Here is a 17,529-nt window from a genome sequence, read left to right on the forward strand (position 1 = left end):
CTCCTTTCCATGAAGAGCTTAGTCTGTGTTGCAGCAGGCAAGTTTCCAGGGATGGACTTTTGAGGGCCATCTTCGGTGCACTTTCAGCATCTTTTAGGTAACACGGCTTCGGTTTCCAGTTTAAAATGCAACTCTGGTGGGACTCGAACCCACAACCTTTGAATGCCTACATTTCACTAGAAGTCCAATGCGCTATCCATTGCGCCACAGAGCCGAGCTTGCACTAACTATTTTTCCCAGGCACCTTCAAATGAAAAATATCTGCTTTTACCCATTTGGTCGTGGCATTTCAGGATGTATGCAGGCTACCTTTTTGTTATATAAGAAGAAAGAGTACAGCATCTGGCTATCTCCCAAATGTTACTCTGGATTATTTCAGCAGTCCCATCTCACTCTCATCAAACACCTGTTTCATTACATAACAAGCTATCATCACAAACCGTCTTCTAGATTTCTAAGAAAAATCAAAAACTTTCTGAGTCTACTACCTGTAACCTGCTAAACTTTCAATACTTAGCAGCAGAGATAGTTGTACTTACCAACATCTGACCTCTCAAATCCACTTCTTTTGTTTTATTTAATGAAATTGGTGCCACTCATTAAAAAAAACCCATCATGAATGCTTCAGGAACTGAGACGCTCCACATTTCAAAATGTGAATTTGTTTGCACGTCCAAGGTGATATCCTTTGTGCTGCACAACAATGCTCATGCAGCTTGCTTTGCATACTACATCTGGAGAAGATATACATTTTAGGAATGAACCCCTTGATGGGATATTCTTTAATGATGTCCCTATGGAATCTCAAGGGCGGCTTGTTGTTTAAATTTAGGAACAAAGCTAGATTTATCATTAGTGAAAAACAAGTTTGTTGGTTATGGAAGGCAAGACTTGGCACGCTTTTATTCTCTTAGTTGATTAATTGTGTGTCATTAGTTGATGAGGTGGTTACAAACTGTGCTGGTGAAGGTGAACTGTTTACTCCTTTCCATGAAGAGCTTAGTCTGTGTTGCAGCAGACAAGTTTCCAGGGATGGACTTTTGAGGGCCATCTTCGGTGCACTTTCAGCATCTTTTAGGTAACACGGCTTCGGTTTCCAGTTTAAAATGCGACTCTGGTGGGACTCGAACCCACAACCCTTGAATGCCTACATTTCACTAGAAGTCCAATGCGCTATCCATTGCACCACAGAGCCGAGCTTGCACTGACTGTTTTTGCCAGGCACCTTCAAATGAAAAATATCTGCTTTTACCCATTTGTTCGTGGCATTTCAGGATGTATGCAGGCTACCTTTTTGTTATACAAGAAGAAAGAGTACAGCATCTGGCTATCTCCCAAATGTTACTCTGGATTATTTCAGCAGTCCCATCTCACTCTCATCAAACACCTGTTTCATTACATAACAAGCTATCATCACAACCCGTCTTCTAGATTTCTAAGAAAAATCAAAAACTTTCTGAGTCTACTACCTGTAACCTGCTAAACTTTCAATACTCAGCAGCAGAGATGGTTGTACTTACCAACATCTGACCTCTCAAATCCACTTCTTTTGTTTCATTTAATGAAATTGGTGCCACTCATTAAAAAAAACCATCATGAATGCTTCAGGAACTGAGACGCTCCACATTTCAAAATGTGAATTTGTTTGCACGTCCAAGGTGATATCCTTTGTGCTGCACAACAATGCTCATGCAGCTTGCTTTGCATACTACATCTGGAGAAGATATACATTTTAGGAATGAAGCCCTTGATGGGATATTCTTCAATGATGTCCCTATGGAATCTCAAGGGCGGCTTGTTGTTTAAATTTAGGAACAAAGCTAGATTTATCATTAGTGAAAACCAAGTTTGTTGGTTATGGAAGGCAAGACTTGGCACGCTTTCATTCTCTTAGTTGATTAATTGTGTGTCATTAGTTGATGAGGTGGTTACAAACTGTGCTGGTGAAGGTGAACTGTTTACTCCTTTCCATGAAGAGCTTAGTCAGTGTTGCAGCAGACAAGTTTCCAGGGATGGACTTTTGAGGGCCATCTTCGGTGCACTTTCAGCATCTTTTAGGTAACACGGCTTCGGTTTCCAGTTTAAAATGCGAGTCTGGTGGGACTCGAACACACAACCTTTGAATACCTACATTTCACTAGAAGTCCAATGCGCTATCCATTGCGCCACAGAGCCAAGCTTGCACTGACTGTTATTGCCATGCACCTTCAAATGAAAAATATCTGCTTTTACTCATTTGTTCGTGGCATTTCAGGATGTATGCAGGCTACCTTTTTGTTATATAAGAAGAAAGAGTACAGCATCTGGCTATCTCCCAAATGTTACTCTGGATTTTTTCAGCAGTCCCATCTCACTCTCATCAAACACCTGTTTCATTGCATAACAAGCTATCATCCCAACCCGTCTTCTAGATTTCTAAGAAAAATCAAAAACTTTCTGAGTCTACTACCTGTAACCTGCTAAAGTTTCAATACTCAGCGGCAGAGATGGTTGTACTTACCAACATCTGACCTCTCAAATCCACTTCTTTTGTTTCATTTAATGAAATTGGTGCCACTCATTAAAAAAAAACCATCATGAATGCTTCAGGAACTGAGACGCTCCACATTTCAAAATGTGAATTTGTTTGCACGTCCTAGGTGATATCCTTTGTGCTGCACAACAATGCTCATGCAGCTTGCTTTGCATACTACATCTGGAGAAGATATACATTTTAGGAATGAAGCCCTTGATGGGATATTCTTAAATGATGTCCCTATGGAATCTCAAGGGCGGCTTGTTGTTTAAATTTAGGAACAAAGCTAGATTTATCATTAGCGAAAACCAAGTTTGTTGGTTATGGAAGGCAAGACTTGGCACGCTTTCATTCTCTTAGATGATTAATTGTGTGTCATTAGTTGATGAGGTGGTTACAACCTGTACTGGTGAAGGTGAACTGTTTACTCCTTTCCATGAAGAGCTTAGTCTGTGTTGCAGCAGACAAGTTTCCAGGGATGGACTTTTGAGGGCCATCTTTGGTGCACTTTCAGCATCTTTTAGGTAACACGGCTTCGGTTTCCTGTTTAAAATGCAACTCTGGTGGGACTCGAACCCACAACCTTTGAATGCCTACATTTCACTAGAAGTCCAAGGTGCTATCCATTGCGCCACAGAGCCAAGCTTGCACTGACTGTTTTTGCCAGGCACCTTCAAATGAAAAATATCTGCTTTTACCCTTTTGTTCGTGGCATTTCAGGATGTATGCAGGCTACCTTTTTGTTATATAAGAAGAAAGAGTACAGCATCTGGCTATCTCCCAAATGTTACTCTGGATTATTTCAGCAGTCCCATCTCACTCTCATCAAACACCTGTTTCATTACATAACAAGCTATCATCACAACCCGTCTTCTAGATTTCTAAGAAAAATCAAAAACTTTCTGAGTCTACTACCTGTAACCTGCTAAACTTTCAATACTCAGCAGCAGAGATGGTTGTACTTACCAACATCTGACCTCTCAAATCCACTTCTTTTGTTTCATTTAATGAAATTGGTGCCACTTATTAAAAAAAACCATCATGAATGCTTCAGGAACTGAGACGCTCCACATTTCAAAATGTGAATTTGTTTGCACGTCCAAGGTGATATCCTTTGTGCTGCACAACAATGCTCATGCAGCTTGCTTTGCATACTACATCTGGAGAAGATATACATTTTAGGAATGAAGCCCTTGATGGGATATTCTTCAATGATGTCCCTATGGAATCTCAAGGGCGGCTTGTTGTTTAAATTTAGGAACAAAGCTAGATTTATCATTAGTGAAAACCAAGTTTGTTGGTTATGGAAGGCAAGACTTGGCACGCTTTCATTCTCTTAGTTGATTAATTGTGTGTCATTAGTTGATGAGGTGGTTACAAACTGTGCTGGTGAAGGTGAACTGTTTACTCCTTTCCATGAAGAGCTTAGTCAGTGTTGCAGCAGACAAGTTTCCAGGGATGGACTTTTGAGGGCCATCTTCGGTGCACTTTCAGCATCTTTTAGGTAACACGGCTTCGGTTTCCAGTTTAAAATGCGACTCTGGTGGGACTCGAACACACAACCTTTGAATACCTACATTTCACTAGAAGTCCAATGCGCTATCCATTGCGCCACAGAGCCAAGCTTGCACTGACTGTTATTGCCATGCACCTTCAAATGAAAAATATCTGCTTTTACCCATTTGTTCGTGGCATTTCAGGATGTATGCAGGCTACCTTTTTGTTATACAAGAAGAAAGAGTACAGCATCTGGCTATCTCCCAAATGTTACTCTGGATTATTTCAGCAGTCCCATCTCACTCTCATCAAACACCTGTTTCATTACATAACAAGCTATCATCACAAACCATCTTCTAGATTTCTAAGAAAAATCAAAAACTTTCTGAGTCTACTACCTGTAACCTGCTAAACTTTCAATACTTAGCAGCAGAGATAGTTGTACTTACCAACATCTGACCTCTCAAATCCACTTCTTTTGTTTTATTTAATGAAATTGGTGCCACTCATTAAAAAAAACCCATCATGAATGCTTCAGGAACTGAGACGCTCCACATTTCAAAATGTGAATTTGTTTGCACGTCCAAGGTGATATCCTTTGTGCTGCACAACAATGCTCATGCAGCTTGCTTTGCATACTACATCTGGAGAAGATATACATTTTAGGAATGAACCCCTTGATGGGATATTCTTTAATGATGTCCCTATGGAATCTCAAGGGCGGCTTGTTGTTTAAATTTAGGAACAAAGCTAGATTTATCATTAGTGAAAAACAAGTTTGTTGGTTATGGAAGGCAAGACTTGGCACGCTTTTATTCTCTTAGTTGATTAATTGTGTGTCATTAGTTGATGAGGTGGTTACAAACTGTGCTGGTGAAGGTGAACTGTTTACTCCTTTCCATGAAGAGCTTAGTCTGTGTTGCAGCAGACAAGTTTCCAGGGATGGACTTTTGAGGGCCATCTTCGGTGCACTTTCAGCATCTTTTAGGTAACACGGCTTCGGTTTCCAGTTTAAAATGCGACTCTGGTGGGACTCGAACCCACAACCCTTGAATGCCTACATTTCACTAGAAGTCCAATGCGCTATCCATTGCACCACAGAGCCGAGCTTGCACTGACTGTTTTTGCCAGGCACCTTCAAATGAAAAATATCTGCTTTTACCCATTTGTTCGTGGCATTTCAGGATGTATGCAGGCTACCTTTTTGTTATACAAGAAGAAAGAGTACAGCATCTGGCTATCTCCCAAATGTTACTCTGGATTATTTCAGCAGTCCCATCTCACTCTCATCAAACACCTGTTTCATTACATAACAAGCTATCATCACAACCCGTCTTCTAGATTTCTAAGAAAAATCAAAAACTTTCTGAGTCTACTACCTGTAACCTGCTAAACTTTCAATACTCAGCAGCAGAGATGGTTGTACTTACCAACATCTGACCTCTCAAATCCACTTCTTTTGTTTCATTTAATGAAATTGGTGCTACTCATTAAAAAAAAACCCATCATGAATGCTTCAGGAACTGAGACGCTCCACATTTCAAAATGTGAATTTGTTTGCACGTCCAAGGTGATATCCTTTGTGCTGCACAACAATGCTCATGCAGCTTGCTTTGCATACTACATCTGGAGAAGATATACATTTTAGGAATGAAGCCCTTGATGGGATATTCTTCAATGATGTCCCTATGAAATCTCAAGGGCGGCTTGTTGTTTAAATTTAGGAACAAAGCTAGATTTATCATTAGCGAAAACCAAGTTTGTTGGTTATGGAAGGCAAGACTTGGCACGCTTTCATTCTCTTAGTTGATTAATTGTGTGTCATTAGTTGATGAGGTGGTTACAAACTGTGCTGGTGAAGGTGAACTGTTTACTCCTTTCCATGAAGAGCTTAGTCTGTGTTGCAGCAGACAAGTTTCCAGGGATGGACTTTTGAGGGCCATCTTTGGTGCACTTTCAGCATCTTTTAGGTAACACGGCTTCGGTTTCCTGTTTAAAATGCAACTCTGGTGGGACTCGAACCCACAACCTTTGAATGCCTACATTTCACTAGAAGTCCAAGGGGCTATCCATTGCGCCACAGAGCCAAGCTTGCACTGACTGTTTTTGCCAGGCACCTTCAAATGAAAAATATCTGCTTTTACCCTTTTGTTCGTGGCATTTCAGGATGTATGCAGGCTACCTTTTTGTTATATAAGAAGAAAGAGTACAGCATCTGGCTATCTCCCAAATGTTACTCTGGATTATTTCAGCAGTCCCATCTCACTCTCATCAAACACCTGTTTCATTACATAACAAGCTATCATCACAACCCGTCTTCTAGATTTCTAAGAAAAATCAAAAACTTTCTGAGTCTACTACCTGTAACCTGCTAAACTTTCAATACTCAGCAGCAGAGATGGTTGTACTTACCAACATCTGACCTCTCAAATCCACTTCTTTTGTTTCATTTAATGAAATTGGTGCCACTCATTAAAAAAAACCATCATGAATGCTTCAGGAACTGAGACGCTCCACATTTCAAAATGTGAATTTGTTTGCACGTCCAAGGTGATATCCTTTGTGCTGCACAACAATGCTCATGCAGCTTGCTTTGCATACTACATCTGGAGAAGATATACATTTTAGGAATGAAGCCCTTGATGGGATATTCTTCAATGATGTCCCTATGGAATCTCAAGGGCGGCTTGTTGTTTAAATTTAGGAACAAAGCTAGATTTATCATTAGTGAAAACCAAGTTTGTTGGTTATGGAAGGCAAGACTTGGCACGCTTTCATTCTCTTAGTTGATTAATTGTGTGTCATTAGTTGATGAGGTGGTTACAAACTGTGCTGGTGAAGGTGAACTGTTTACTCCTTTCCATGAAGAGCTTAGTCAGTGTTGCAGCAGACAAGTTTCCAGGGATGGACTTTTGAGGGCCATCTTCGGTGCACTTTCAGCATCTTTTAGGTAACACGGCTTCGGTTTCCAGTTTAAAATGCGACTCTGGTGGGACTCGAACACACAACCTTTGAATACCTACATTTCACTAGAAGTCCAATGCGCTATCCATTGCGCCACAGAGCCAAGCTTGCACTGACTGTTATTGCCATGCACCTTCAAATGAAAAATATCTGCTTTTACTCATTTGTTCGTGGCATTTCAGGATGTATGCAGGCTACCTTTTTGTTATATAAGAAGAAAGAGTACAGCATCTGGCTATCTCCCAAATGTTACTCTGGATTATTTCAGCAGTCCCATCTCACTCTCATCAAACACCTGTTTCATTACATAACAAGCTATCATCACAACCCGTCTTCTAGATTTCTAAGAAAAATCAAAAACTTTCTGAGTCTACTACCTGTAACCTGCTAAACTTTCAATACTCAGCAGCAGAGATGGTTGTACTTACCAACATCTGACCTCTCAAATCCACTTCTTTTGTTTCATTTAATGAAATTGGTGCCACTCATTAAAAAAAACCCATCATGAATGCTTCAGGAACTGAGACGCTCCACATTTCAAAATGTGAATTTGTTTGCACGTCCAAGGTGATATCCTTTGTGCTGCTGCACAACAATGCTCATGCAGCTTGCTTTGCATACTACATCTGGAGAAGATATACATTTTAGGAATGAAGCCCTTGATGGGATATTCTTCAATGATGTCCCTATGGAATCTCAAGGGCGGCTTGTTGTTTAAATTTAGAAACAAAGCTAGGTTTATCATTAGCGAACACCAAGTTTGTTGGTTATGGAAGGCAAGACTTGGCACGCTTTCATTCTCTAGTTGATTAATTGTGTGTCATTAGTTGATGAGGTGGTTACAAACTGTGCTGGTGAAGGTGAACTGTTTACTCCTTTCCATGAAGAGCTTAGTCTGTGTTGCAGCAGACAAGTTTCCAGGGATGGACTTTTGAGGGCCATCTTCGGTGCACTTTCAGCATCTTTTAGGTAACACGGCTTCGGTTTTCAGTTTAAAATGTGACTCTGGTGGGACTCGAACCCACAACCTTTGAATGCCTACATTTCACTAGAAGTCCAATGCGCTATCCATTGCGCCACAGAGCCGAGCTTGCACTGTCTGTTTTTGCCAGGCACCTTCAAATGAAAAATATCTGCTTTTACCCATTTGTTTGTTTCATTTCAGGATGTATGCAGGCTACCTTTTTGTTATATAAGAAGAAAGAGTACAGCATCTGGGTATCTCCCAAATGTTACTCTGGATTATTTCAGCAGTCCCATCTCACTCTCATCAAACACCTGTTTCATTACATAACAAGCTATCATCACAACCCGTCTTCTAGATTTCTAAGAAAAATCAAAAACTTTCTGAGTCTACTACCTGTAACCTGCTAAACTTTCAATACTCAGCGGCAGAGATGGTTGTACTTACCAACATCTGACCTCTCAAATCCACTTCTTTTGTTTCATTTAATGAAATTGGTGCCACTCATTAAAAAAACCCCATCATGAATGCTTCAGGAACTGAGACGCTCCACATTTCAAAATGTGAATTTGTTTGCACGTCCTAGGTGATATCCTTTGTGCTGCACAACAATGCTCATGCAGCTTGCTTTGCATACTACATCTGGAGAAGATATACATTTTAGGAATGAAGCCCTTGATGGGATATTCTTAAATATAAATGATGTCCCTATGGAATCTCAAGGGCGGCTTGTTGTTTAAATTTAGGAACAAAGCTAGATTTATCATTAGCGAAAACCAAGTTTGTTGGTTATGGAAGGCAAGACTTGGCACGCTTTCATTCTCTTAGATGATTAATTGTGTGTCATTAGTTGATGAGGTGGTTACAACCTGTACTGGTGAAGGTGAACTGTTTACTCCTTTCCATGAAGAGCTTAGTCTGTGTTGCAGCAGACAAGTTTCCAGGGATGGACTTTTGAGGGCCATCTTTGGTGCACTTTCAGCATCTTTTAGGTAACACGGCTTCGGTTTCCTGTTTAAAATGCGACTCTGGTGGGACTCGAACCCACAACCTTTGAACGCCTACATTTCACTAGAAGTCCAAGGTGCTATCCATTGCGCCACAGAGCCAAGCTTGCACTGACTGTTTTTGCCAGGCACCTTCAAATGAAAAATATCTGCTTTTACCCTTTTGTTCGTAGCATTTCAGGATGTATGCAGGCTCCCTTTTTGTTATATAAGAAGAAAGAGTACAGCATCTGGCTATCTCCCAAATGTTACTCTGGATTATTTCAGCAGTCCCATCTCACTCTCATCAAACACCTGTTTCATTACATAACAAGCTATCATCACAACCCGTCTTCTAGATTTCTAAGAAAAATCAAAAACTTTCTGAGTCTACTACCTGTAACCTGCTAAACTTTCAATACTCAGCAGCAGAGATGGTTGTACTTACCAACATCTGACCTCTCAAATCCACTTCTTTTGTATCACTTAATGAAATTGGTGCCACTCATTAAAAAAAAACCATCATGAATGCTTCAGGAACTGAGACGCTCCACATTTCAAAATGTGAATTTGTTTGCACGTCCAAGGTGATATCCTTTGTGCTGCACAACAATGCTCATGCAGCTTGCTTTGCATACTACATCTGGAGAAGATATACATTTTAGGAATGAAGCCCTTGATGGGATATTCTTAAATGATGTCCCTATGGAATCTCAAGGGCGGCTTGTTGTTTAAATTTAGGAACAAAGCTAGATTTATCATTAGCGAAAACCAAGTTTGTTGGTTATGGATGCAAGACTTGGCACGCTTTCATTCTCTTAGTTGATTAATTGTGTGTCATTAGTTGATGAGGTGGTTACAAACTGTGCTGGTGAAGGTGAACTGTTTACTCCTTTCCATGAAGAGCTTAGTCAGTGTTGCAGCAGACAAGTTTCCAAGGATGGACTTTTGAGGGCCATCTTCGGTGCACTTTCAGCATCTTTTAGGTAACACGGCTTCGGTTTCCAGTTTAAAATGCGACTCTGGTGGGACTCGAACACACAACCTTTGAATACCTACATTTCACTAGAAGTCCAATGTGCTATCCATTGCGCCACAGAGCCAAGCTTGCACTGACTGTTATTGCCAGGCACCTTCAAATGAAAAATATTTGCTTTTACTCATTTGTTCGTGGCATTTCAGGATGTATGCAGGCTACCTTTTTGTTATATAAGAAGAAAGAGTACAGCATCTGGCTATCTCCCAAATGTTACTCTGGACTATTTCAGCAGTCCCATCTCACTCTCATCAAACACCTGTTTCATGACATAACAAGCTATCATCACAACCCGTCTTCTAGATTTCTAAGAAAAATCAAAAACTTTCTGAGTCTACTACCTGTAACCTGCTAAACTTTCAATACTCAGCAGCAGAGATGGTTGTACTTACCAACATCTGACCTCTCAAATCCACTTCTTTTGTTTCATTTAATGAAATTGGTGCCACTCATTAAAAAAAACCCATCATGAATGCTTCAGGAACTGAGACGCTCCACATTTCAAAATGTGAATTTGTTTGCACGTCCAAGGTAATATCCTTTGTGCTGCACAACAATGCTCATGCAGCTTGCTTTGCATACTACATCTGGAGAAGATATACATTTTAGGAATGAAGCCCTTGATGGGATATTCTTAAATGATGTCCCTATGGAATCTCAAGGGCGGCTTGTTGTTTAAATTTAGGAACAAAGCTAGATTTATCATTAGCGAAAACCAAGTTTGTTGGTTATGGAAGGCTAGACTTGGCACGCTTTCATTCTCTTAGATGATTAATTGTGTGTCATTAGTTGATGAGGTGGTTACAAACTGTACTGGTGAAGGTGAACTGTTTACTCCTTTCCATGAAGAGCTTAGTCTGTGTTGCAGCAGACAAGTTTCCAGGGATGGACTTTTGAGGGCCATCTTCGGTGCACTTTCAGCATCTTTTAGGTAACACGGCTTCGGTTTCCTGTTTAAAATGCAACTCTGGTGGGACTCGAACCCACAACCTTTGAATGCCTACATTTCACTAGAAGTCCAAGGTGCTATCCATTGCGCCACAGAGCCAAGCTTGCACTGACTGTTTTTGCCAGGCACCTTCAAATGAAAAATATCTGCTTTTACCCTTTTGTTCGTGGCATTTCAGGATGTATTCAGGCTACCTTTTTGTTATATAAGAAGAAAGAGTACAGCATCTGGCTATCTCCCAAATGTTACTCTGGATTATTTCAGCAGTCCCATCTCACTCTCATCAAACACCTGTTTCATTACATAACAAGCTATCATCACAACCCGTCTTCTAGATTTCTAAGAAAAATCAAAAACTTTCTGAGTCTACTACCTGTAACCTGCTAAACTTTCAATACTCAGCAGCAGAGATGGTTGTACGTACCAACATCTGACCTCTCAAATCCACTTCTTTTGTATCACTTAATGAAATTGGTGCCACTCATTAAAAAAAAACCATCATGAATGCTTCAGGAACTGAGACGCTCCACATTTCAAAATGTGAATTTGTTTGCACGTCCAAGGTGATATCCTTTGTGCTGCACAACAATGCTCATGCAGCTTGCTTTGCATACTACATCTGGAGAAGATATACATTTTAGGAATGAAGCCCTTGATGGGATATTCTTAAATGATGTCCCTATGGAATCTCAAGGGCGGCTTGTTGTTTAAATTTAGGAACAAAGCTAGATTTATCATTAGCGAAAACCAAGTTTGTTGGTTATGGATGCAAGACTTGGCACGCTTTCATTCTCTTAGTTGATTAATTGTGTGTCATTAGTTGATGAGGTGGTTACAAACTGTGCTGGTGAAGGTGAACTGTTTACTCCTTTCCATGAAGAGCTTAGTCAGTGTTGCAGCAGACAAGTTTCCAAGGATGGACTTTTGAGGGCCATCTTCGGTGCACTTTCAGCATCTTTTAGGTAACACGGCTTCGGTTTCCAGTTTAAAATGCGACTCTGGTGGGACTCGAACACACAACCTTTGAATACCTACATTTCACTAGAAGTCCAATGTGCTATCCATTGCGCCACAGAGCCAAGCTTGCACTGACTGTTATTGCCAGGCACCTTCAAATGAAAAATATTTGCTTTTACTCATTTGTTCGTGGCATTTCAGGATGTATGCAGGCTACCTTTTTGTTATATAAGAAGAAAGAGTACAGCATCTGGCTATCTCCCAAATGTTACTCTGGACTATTTCAGCAGTCCCATCTCACTCTCATCAAACACCTGTTTCATGACATAACAAGCTATCATCACAACCCGTCTTCTAGATTTCTAAGAAAAATCAAAAACTTTCTGAGTCTACTACCTGTAACCTGCTAAACTTTCAATACTCAGCAGCAGAGATGGTTGTACTTACCAACATCTGACCTCTCAAATCCACTTCTTTTGTTTCATTTAATGAAATTGGTGCCACTCATTAAAAAAACCCATCATGAATGCTTCAGGAACTGAGACGCTCCACATTTCAAAATGTGAATTTGTTTGCACATCCTAGGTGATATCCTTTGTGCTGCACAACAATGCTCATGCAGCTTGCTTTGCATACTACATCTGGAGAAGATATACATTTTAGGAATGAAGCCCTTGATGGGATATTCTTAAATGATGTCCCTATGGAATCTCAAGGGCGGCTTGTTGTTTAAATTTAGGAACAAAGCTAGATTTATCATTAGCGAACACCAAGTTTGTTGGTTATGGAAGGCAAGACTTGGCACGCTTTCATTCTCTTAGTTGATTAATTGTGTGTCATTAGTTGATGAGGTGGTTACAAACTGTGCTGGTGAAGGTGAACTGTTTACTCCTTTCCATGAAGAGCTTAGTCTGTGTTGCAGCAGACAAGTTTCCAGGGATGGACTTTTGAGGGCCATCTTCGGTGCACTTTCAGCATCTTTTAGGTAACACGGCTTCGGTTTCCAGTTTAAAATGTGACTCTGGTGGGACTTGAACCCACAACCTTTGAATGCCTACATTTCACTAGAAGTCCAATGCGCTATCCATTGCGCCACAGAGCCGAACTTGCACTGACAGTTTTTGCCAGGCACCTTCAAATGAAAAATATCTGCTTTTACCCATTTGTTTGTGGCATTTCAGGATGTATGCAGGCTACCTTTTTGTTATATAAGAAGAAAGAGTACAGCATCTGGCTATCTCCCAAATGTTAGTCTGGATTATTTCAGCAGTCCCATCTCACTCTCATCAAACACCTGTTTCATTACATAACAAGCTATCATCACAACCCGTCTTCTAGATTTCTAAGAAAAATCAAAAACTTTCTGAGTCTACTACCTGTAACCTGCTAAACTTTCAATACTCAGCAGCAGAGATGGTTGTACTTACCAACATCTGACCTCTCAAATCCACTTCTTTTGTTTCATTTAATGAAATTGGTGCCACTCATTAAAAAAACCCATCATGAATGCTTCAGGAACTGAGACGCTCCACATTTCAAAATGTGAATTTGTTTGCACGTCCTAGGTGATATCCTTTGTGCTGCACAACAATGCTCATGCAGCTTGCTTTGCATACTACATCTGGAGAAGATATACATTTTAGGAATGAAGCCCTTGATGGGATATTCTTAAATGATGTCCCTATGGAATCTCAAGGGCGGCTTGTTGTTTAAATTTAGGAACAAAGCTAGATTTATCATTAGCGAACACCAAGTATGTTGGTTATGGAAGGCAAGACTTGACACGCTTTCATTCTCTTAGTTGATTAATTGTGTGTCATTAGTTGATGAGGTGGTTAAAAACTGTGCTGGTGAAGGTGAACTGTTTACTCCTTTCCATGAAGAGCTTAGTCTGTGTTGCAGCAGACAAGTTTCCAGGGATGGATTTTTGAGGGCCATCTTCGGTGCACTTTCAGCATCTTTTAGGTAACACGGCTTCGGTTTCCAGTTTAAAATGTGACTCTGGTGGGACTTGAACCCACAACCTTTGAATGCCTACATTTCACTAGAAGTCCAATGCGCGATCCATTGCGCCACAGAGCGGAGCTTGCACTGACTGTTTTTACACAAAAAACACACCTGATTAAGGATTACTAAACAAAAATGTACCCTATTGGAAAGGTCAAATAAAATTTAACTTTTAATAAGATTGCATTAAAACATTTGTCATATTTTCTTATTTGCTAGTTAATAAGTAAATTGTGAACCCAGCGGACTGGAGGAAGCAAAAGTTTGGGTCACATGACCATCCTCCTAGTTCACGCTAATAAACTATGAACCCTACACCCAAACTCGACATGTTTCATTTCCTAAATTGGAAACTTCGTCAGGAGTGCTAATAATCAAGTGATAGAGTGCTAAAATGCTATACACAACATTTACAATATACAATTCACATATTTACAAATAATTTAGCAAAGTAGCAGAGTAACGGCCACCTAACCCGGCAGCCTGCTGGAGAATGAACATCCCCATTCTCCTTTTATAGTGTGGTGGAAATCCCTAAGGATGCTGGGTAGGCTGGGGGGAAGTCCCGACCACCAACCTAATCAGGAAGTTGTGTTGTCATTGGTCATTAGGGTTGTCTGTCAAAAAACAGACCAATAAGGGCCAACAGCTATAGTAGCCAATGTGTCCCCAAAAAGGTGCATAGAATCCCGGTGTATTGCCGAGGATCACCTTACCCTGACGTCCACATGCAAGAGAAGACTGCGCTTCGAAACGGAGGAAAAGTATCTCTCCGTGTTTCTGGGCCTCTGATTGGTGGTTAGATGTGACGGGGGTGGGTCCATACGTCATAACTGACACCGCCAGCAACCAAACAGAGAGTTACACCTTCCCCAGAGAGGAGACGCCTGCTCCGCGTCAATGCGGAAATGCAAGACGTGTATAGGTGGTTACCATAGAGACACGTCCACGCTCACAAGGGAGACGTCAGCTCCGCATTCATGCGGAAATGCGGGACGTGTATAGGAGGTCGCCATAGAAACACGTTGCGCAAGCAGTGGGGGGTGGTATATCCATTATAAGGAGCCAGATCATTGGTTAGAAGCGCTCCAGGACTCAGGTAACCAAGGAGACACATAAATAACATTAATACCAGGCGCCCAGTGATTATTATGACAACTTCAAACATCCCAGAGGACTTCTAATCACATATTATTGCAGTCGTGGAACAACTTACAATATGCATTACGTATATCGCCTAGAAGTATTTTACATGCAGGAGGCGACCAATAAATGGTCAGGTGAAGAAAAGTAGATCGTGCTTAGGGGCTACAAACATACATAAAGCCCCATATCCGGAAAATACACGCACGAACTCATATTGATTAACCCTCATTATCACCTCAAAATAGGATTATCAATCTACAGACAGGGATGAAGGGAGGGGGAGGATCTCATAAGGTGAAATAGGAAGGTATAAAGAAAATAGGGATACAGAGGAAATGATGACCCAAAACAGAGATGAAAGAAACCCACTCAGGGTAAGGAGATACATAGGGGCCAAAACCCCTAAATAAAAGAGGCAAAGGTGAAGCCCTCATTCAATCCATTTGGACTGAGGGTTCCTAGCCTATAAATCCATCTAGCCTCTTGTTGTTTTAATTTTTGGTCGAAATTTCCACCCCTAGGACCCATTTTCCACCTCTGTATAACCCAAAAATGTAGGCAAGATGGATCACTTTCATGTTTTTCTTGCCAATGTCTGGAGACAGAGGTATTCCGTTTATGGGCGATGTCACCCAGGTGTTCTAGAATTCTTTCTTTTACAGGCCTTGTCGTTTCACCTATATATAAAAGGGAGCATGGACATTGTATTGCGTATACGACGCCCTCTGTAGTACAGTTGAAAAAATCCAGTAGGTCATATTTTCGTCCATCTTTGGGGAATTTAAAGCTCTTGCACTTGAGTACATTCACACATGCCTTACATCTCCCACAATTAAACATCCCATTAAGGGGGCCACTCAGCCAGGTCTTTTTCTGCTGCTTTAATCCACCCTGGCCAGTATTAGCTGGCAAAAAGGAGTGCATTAGGTTGTCCCCCAGGTTTTTCCCCCTCCTGTATGTTATTAGGGGCGATTGTGGGAGGTATTCTTTTAGCTGTGGATCTAGCTTCAAAATGGACCAATGTCTCCCCAGAATTCGCTTCACATTGTGGGACTGACTATTGTAAGTACTTATCAATCTAGCTTGGCCACTCTCCCGATTAGTCTCCCTATTTTTGGGGGTCAGAAGGTCTTTTCTCTCCACTGTCCGTGCTCTTTCATAAGCCCCGACTATCACCTCCTTCGGGTAGCCACGATCCAAAAAACGTCTTTCTAAGGTTTTACATTCATCAGTAAAATCAGTCACCTTAGTACAATTTCTACGAGCTCTTAGGAATTGACCTTTCGGGATACCCTTCTTCAGGGGTTCTGGATGGAAACTGTTCCACGTTAGAAGTGAGTTCGTAGCTGTAGGTTTACGGAAAATTTTTGTGTCAAGACCACCCCCATCATTCTTCGAGATCTGAACATCCAGGAAGTTAATTTTTTCATCATGTATTTCATGAGTAAAGAACATCCCAATATCATTTGAGTTCAGGAGTGCCACAAAATCCACAAAGAGGGATCTGGGGCCGTCCCACAGAATGAAGATATCATCTATGAAACTGCCCCAGAAAAGGACATGAGAGGTATAGAAAAGCAAGTCCTCACCAAAAACCATCTGATCCTCCCACCACCCCAGGAACAAGTTTGCATAAGAGGGGGCACACGCCGTCCCCATTGCGCATCCCCTCTTCTGTAGGTAGTACTTATTCTGAAATAAAAAATAATTGTGAGTTAAAATAAACTCCAATAGCTCCAGAATAAATGATGAATGTTCTTTAAGATGGACACTTCTGGATCTAAGAAAAAAATTGGTGGCGTTCAAACCCAAGCCATGATCTATATTATTGTACAGGGATTCCACATCTAAGCTAGCCAACAAAGTGTTCTCTCCAATGTTCACATCATTTATTTTATTTAGAAGATCCATGGTGTCCCTGAGGTAAGATGGGAGACTTTCCACAAAAGGTCTCAAAAAAGAGTCCACATGTCTGCTAATTTGTTCAGTGAGGCAATTGTTCCCTGATACAATGGGTCGACCTGGTGGTGTGTGTAGGTGTTTATGAACTTTCGGGAGTGCATAGAAAGTGGCAACGGTTGGTGATTTCGTTAGAATACAGTCATAATCTTTTTTATCCAAAATATTCTTACCTAGGGCCACCTTGAGTAGTCCTTCAAGTGCCCCATAGAAGACCCGTGTAGGATTTCCCTCCAACCTTCTATATTGGTTTTCATCCCTCAATATGTTTTGGCACATCTCAATGTATGCTACTCGTGTCATCAATACCACATTTCCACCCTTATCCGATTTTTTAATAATAAGGTCCTCATTAGTCATCAGGCCATCCAGAGCTAGCTGTTCATTTTTGCTAAGATTACGGGTAGTATGATGTTTCAGTTTTACCAATTCCTCAAGATCTCTTGTTACAGTGTCAACAAAAATTTGTATTGTGGGGTAGCCACCAATACTGGGGCAAAATTTACTCTTACTTGTTAAGTTACTTAGTGGTGCCCCTAATTGTGTTTC

At 40.9% G+C, this 17,529-nt stretch overlaps 7 non-coding genes across 7 annotated transcripts; all 7 read right to left on the reverse strand.

The window, feature by feature from the left end:
- Positions 1–128: 128 nt before the first annotated feature.
- TRNAR-UCU (transfer RNA arginine (anticodon UCU)) lies at positions 129–214 on the reverse strand. The gene is given in 2 exon segments: positions 129–164; positions 178–214. It is a non-coding gene; the product is annotated as a tRNA-Arg (tRNA).
- An 895-nt stretch (positions 215–1,109) lies between these two features.
- On the reverse strand, positions 1,110–1,195 carry TRNAR-UCU (transfer RNA arginine (anticodon UCU)). The gene is given in 2 exon segments: positions 1,110–1,145; positions 1,159–1,195. It is a non-coding gene; the product is annotated as a tRNA-Arg (tRNA).
- A 2,855-nt stretch (positions 1,196–4,050) lies between these two features.
- TRNAR-UCU (transfer RNA arginine (anticodon UCU)) lies at positions 4,051–4,136 on the reverse strand. Its single transcript is given in 2 exon segments — positions 4,051–4,086; positions 4,100–4,136. It is a non-coding gene; the product is annotated as a tRNA-Arg (tRNA).
- Positions 4,137–5,031: 895 nt separating this feature from the next.
- Positions 5,032–5,117, reverse strand: TRNAR-UCU (transfer RNA arginine (anticodon UCU)). Its single transcript is given in 2 exon segments — positions 5,032–5,067; positions 5,081–5,117. It is a non-coding gene; the product is annotated as a tRNA-Arg (tRNA).
- A 1,876-nt stretch (positions 5,118–6,993) lies between these two features.
- TRNAR-UCU (transfer RNA arginine (anticodon UCU)) lies at positions 6,994–7,079 on the reverse strand. The gene is given in 2 exon segments: positions 6,994–7,029; positions 7,043–7,079. It is a non-coding gene; the product is annotated as a tRNA-Arg (tRNA).
- An 897-nt stretch (positions 7,080–7,976) lies between these two features.
- Positions 7,977–8,062, reverse strand: TRNAR-UCU (transfer RNA arginine (anticodon UCU)). The gene is given in 2 exon segments: positions 7,977–8,012; positions 8,026–8,062. It is a non-coding gene; the product is annotated as a tRNA-Arg (tRNA).
- A 4,822-nt stretch (positions 8,063–12,884) lies between these two features.
- TRNAR-UCU (transfer RNA arginine (anticodon UCU)) lies at positions 12,885–12,970 on the reverse strand. The gene is given in 2 exon segments: positions 12,885–12,920; positions 12,934–12,970. It is a non-coding gene; the product is annotated as a tRNA-Arg (tRNA).
- Between the last annotated feature and the right edge of the window lie 4,559 nt (positions 12,971–17,529).

Source organism: Hyperolius riggenbachi, chromosome 8 (genome assembly GCF_040937935.1).
Source record: "Hyperolius riggenbachi isolate aHypRig1 chromosome 8, aHypRig1.pri, whole genome shotgun sequence".
Lineage (NCBI taxonomy): Eukaryota > Metazoa > Chordata > Amphibia > Anura > Hyperoliidae > Hyperolius > Hyperolius riggenbachi.